The sequence below is a fragment of the Papio anubis genome, unplaced genomic scaffold, assembly GCF_008728515.1.
Source record: "Papio anubis isolate 15944 unplaced genomic scaffold, Panubis1.0 scaffold2768, whole genome shotgun sequence".
Lineage (NCBI taxonomy): Eukaryota > Metazoa > Chordata > Mammalia > Primates > Cercopithecidae > Papio > Papio anubis.
The window spans coordinates 1-4,111 of NW_022162856.1; the positions used below are offsets into that span (position 1 = coordinate 1).

General features: G+C 47.9%; 1 long non-coding RNA gene across 4 annotated transcripts; it reads right to left on the reverse strand.

The window, feature by feature from the left end:
• Nucleotides 1–343: 343 nt before the first annotated feature.
• LOC116272953 lies at nucleotides 344–4,111 on the reverse strand. Of its 4 annotated transcripts, none has more exons than XR_004181466.1 (5): nucleotides 3,997–4,111; nucleotides 3,843–3,890; nucleotides 1,793–3,679; nucleotides 1,449–1,595; nucleotides 344–783 (listed from the first exon to the last, which is right to left on the reverse strand). It is a non-coding gene; the product is annotated as an uncharacterized LOC116272953 (long non-coding RNA). The 4 variants fall into 4 exon arrangements; XR_004181467.1 differs by lacking the exon at nucleotides 344–783 and adding an exon at nucleotides 1,151–1,448 and having other exon boundaries at nucleotides 1,539–1,595; XR_004181468.1 differs by lacking the exons at nucleotides 344–783; nucleotides 1,449–1,595 and adding an exon at nucleotides 1,151–1,448.

Genomic DNA, 4,111 nt, shown 5'->3' on the forward strand with positions numbered 1-4,111 from the left:
GGTGTTTTAATCCTAGTAAGAGACAATGCTGAGGGGAGATATTTGAATAATCATTTCATCATCACACAATGCCACTCCAATAATCTAGACTATAAACTGGGAAAGACAAAAACTTGATGTAATAATCTATCCTCAAAGGAATGAGTGGAAATATGTTATTTATTAGTCTTGGCTCATTCAGCCACTCTGCGTGCCTACCAGGTACCAGATAAAGTTCTCGTCCTGGATCACTGCTCCAATAATTAAAATTTGTCACTTTTTCCCACCCCTCACACTCCAGCACTTGAACCCTCTTACTACATCAGAATTCCACACTGTCAATGAACAGAGTCAAACTCGGTAGCATATTTGAAAAGATCAATTCTGAGCCAAAAATGAGGGACCACGGCCCATGACGCAGTCCTCAGGAGACCCTGAGAACATGTGCTCAAGGTGGTTGGAGCACAGGTTGGTGTTATACATTTTAGGAACATATGAGACATCAATCAAATACATTTAAGCTATACATTGTTTCGATCCAGAAAGTTGGGACAATATGAAGAAAGCAAGGGTTGCGGGGTAGTGCTTCTGGGTTATAATTAGATTTTTAATTTTTCTGATTGGCAATTGATTGAGTTACTATCAATGGAAAGGAAATATCTGGGTTATGATAAGAGGTTGTGGAGTCCAAAATTTTCTCATGCAGATGATGCCTCCAGGTGCCAGGCTTCAGAGAGAATAGATTGTAAATGTTTCTGATCAGATTGAAGGTCTGTGTTGGTAGCAAATGCTGGTCAGCTTTTCCTGAATTCCAAAAGGGAAGAGGGCATAATGAGGCATGTTCAACACCTGCTTCCCATGGTGGCCTCAGCCAGTCTTTCAGGTTAACTTTTGAGCACCCTGGCTGAGGGTGTCAATTGAGATGGTTAGGAGGGGGTGGCTTTGATGTTTATTTTTGGTTTACAACATGCAAAATGTTGAGAGAAGACAGACACCACCTCCCTCCTTGGAAGAGGACAAGACTCCAGTCACCCTGCAGTTGATCATGGACATACGTCTTAAGCTCCACCAGTCCGATGACCACCTGCTGAAGAGGTGTCATTGTCTCAGGTAAATACTAAGGGTGTGTCATCTCACGCCAAGAAGATTAAGGACACTGACACACGAGGAGTGAGTTTAGGAGCAAAGCATTTAATAGGCAAAAGAAAGACAAAGGGGAACAATTCTCTTCTTGTGAGAGAGAGGGGCACCCAAAAGGGAATTCTGGCCTGGAATGGCAGTGCATCGGATTTTACAGGCAGGCTTGAGGAGATGCTGTCTGATTTATGTAGGGCCCACAGGTTGGTTGGACCAGGTGTGATATTTACATAAGGGGTGTGGAAGGCTGTTCGCCCCACCCTCATCCTATTATGCAAATGGACTTTCCACTTGGCCAGCCCCAGGTTGTCTGCTCCTTACTGTAAACGTACCTGGCAAAGAGAAGGGAAGATGGAGTCGCCATTGTGAACACGCCCAGTCCCAGGTGTCCCATTCCTATTCGCACAGCTGCCGGCATTCACCTGTGCAAGCTTCCAGCTTACTTGTCTGTGTCTGAAGCTTGATATAACAGGCTGCACCTTGTTAGAAAAGAAAATAATTTGGAGCCTGCTTTTCATTAAAAGCCTTCCATACCTTCACTACCTGTCTAAATAATTTCTTCTTAACTCCTATATCACTGCCAGACTCGGAGCCAGAATGAGGTGACAGAGAGGCTGGGACTGTGCAGAACACATTTTAGTAAAGATGGCTGATGGCAGTAGTGATGTCTAATTACCAGGTGCAGCAGTGACGTCTCTCCTGGCCTCAGGGTCCAGTGTCCAGCATCAGGGTGTCAGAGGTGTGGGCAGTGGCGTCTGTGCTCAGCAGCAGGGGCAGTTGTTCCCAGGAGGGACCTGATCCAGGGTGGGCTGTGGATTCTGTTCCTGGATGTGTAGTTTCCAGCCTGCTTCTGTGGCCTTCCCCACAATAAAACTAGCCCCCAATACCAGATATACGACTTTTTGTGTACATTACAGAAATTTGGTTTCCATGGTTTGCTCCAAGAAGTAAGTGTGAAATGAGTCTGTGGGCGGGTGTCAGAGAGCGGCATTCACAGGTGTTCCTTGTGCGAGAGCCACATCCTGAATTCTCTACCTGGTGTCTACCCCATGGTGGAGAGAACAACAGGGAATGTCACAGCTCATAACTGATGATACACATCCTCCCTTTTCTTTCTGTGAGAAAAATCCTCTTTTAAACAGGTTTGAAAACCCACCCCATCCACCCACCCTGGCCACTCTCTGATCTCAGTGGTTCCCAATCTGGCTGAGCAACAGGATTGCTGGCGGGAGCTTAGAAAATACTCAGGCCACTCCCCAGAACCCCTGTCTCAGAGTATTATGCACAAGACCAAGGAATCGTTTATATAACAAGCCCTAGAGGTGAGGCTGATGCTCAGACATGTGGGATCCTGCTGTTCTTGATACTCCAAGTGTAATCTGGAGAACAGCAACATGAACTCCAGCCTTGTCATAAATACAGAATCTGTAGCTCAACTCCAGACTTCCTGGATCTCAGCACCATGTCCGGGTGATCCCCGTACACATGGAAGTTCCTTGTCTAAGTGTCCTCTAGACTTGGGGTCAGAACTGTGCAGTCTGCTCTGGGTGTGGTCTGATCACATCCCTTACAACTGGAGGTCCAGGGTTCAGTCCTTGCCCTCATTCTTTTCCACAGTCAATCACGCCCTTGGTGCCCACCCCCCACAGCACACTGCAGCTCACAACCAGGTTCTCTCTTCAGGAAAGAACAGTCCTTGATAATGGGTCCAATTTCACGGACAAATATAAGTCTAAATTAGACTCTGCTTTATAGATTCATGAGTTGGGATTGGATTCAGCACCAAGATCACTAGAACCAGGGCAGGGAGAGAGGGCAGGAAAGCAGAGCAGAACAGAAGCTCTAGAAGCAGGGCAGGAGGTGAATGAGTCTGAAAATTTGTCTCAGAATGCACAGAGACCCCCGTGCGCAGGGGCCGCCCTGGGTGATGTCTGAGCCTCTGTGGTCACAGCTCCCGCTGGACAAGGTTCCACTGAAGGGACAAGGACAACGGAGCAGTGAGGTGACCCAGCTGAGGACTGACCACATAAAGCCCGTGAAGAACTGAACAGCAACTAGGCACAGGCCCAGTCCACACGGGGCTCCTCACAGGCTTCTCCACCCCCACCTGCAACAGACTCAGCACAGCGAACATGCGGATTCTGGAAGGTTCTCAGGTCTTTATTTGCTCTCTCAAGTTCTAGGGTTTACTTATTTAGTTAATCCATCAACCTCTCATAGCAGATATTTGAGAAAACAAATTTCTATTCAGATTCTTATTTTCAGTAGGGAAGTAAGAAGTTGCAGCTCAGTGCACATAAAGTTGAGACTGAGATGGAGACATCCAGCCCCACCTCTCTGGAACAGGAAAGATGACTGGGGAGGAAACACTGGTCAGCGTGGGAACAGGGGTCACGGTGGACACGGGGGTGGGCTGTCTCTCCACCTCCTCACATTATGCTAACAGGGACGCAGACACATTCAGATGCCTTTGCAGAAAGAGATGCCAGAGTATCTTGAAGTCACAAAAGGGAGGTGTGAAGAAATCCTGCATCTCAGTCCCACACAAGACAGTTGTCTCAGGCTACAGAAAACAACAGTCATGAACAAATTCAAGTCAGTCATGGTAAGTGATGACACTCTGAACAGCCACCACACACTCGAAACGTCACAATCAAAGAATCTCCATTACGCAGACCTTTCCCCTCTGTTCCCCCGCCCCTGACTCTAGACCCCAAGAATCTCACCTTTTCAAGCCGTGAGAGACACATCAGAGCCCTGGGCACTGTCGCTGGCTGGGGTAGAACAAAAACAGGACCTGGTCAGAGCCCACAGGAGACATGGGACAGGAGGAATTATGGGATGGGTGAGCTCCTCCACACTCCCACCCCCACCACTTACACGCAGCCTGAGAGTAGCTCCTGCATGTAAGGAGAGAGTAGCTCCCTCCTTTTCCACCTGTGGGAAGAAAATGTCCTGTGAGGGGACTGGGAGGAAGCAGGGTCATGAGATCTTA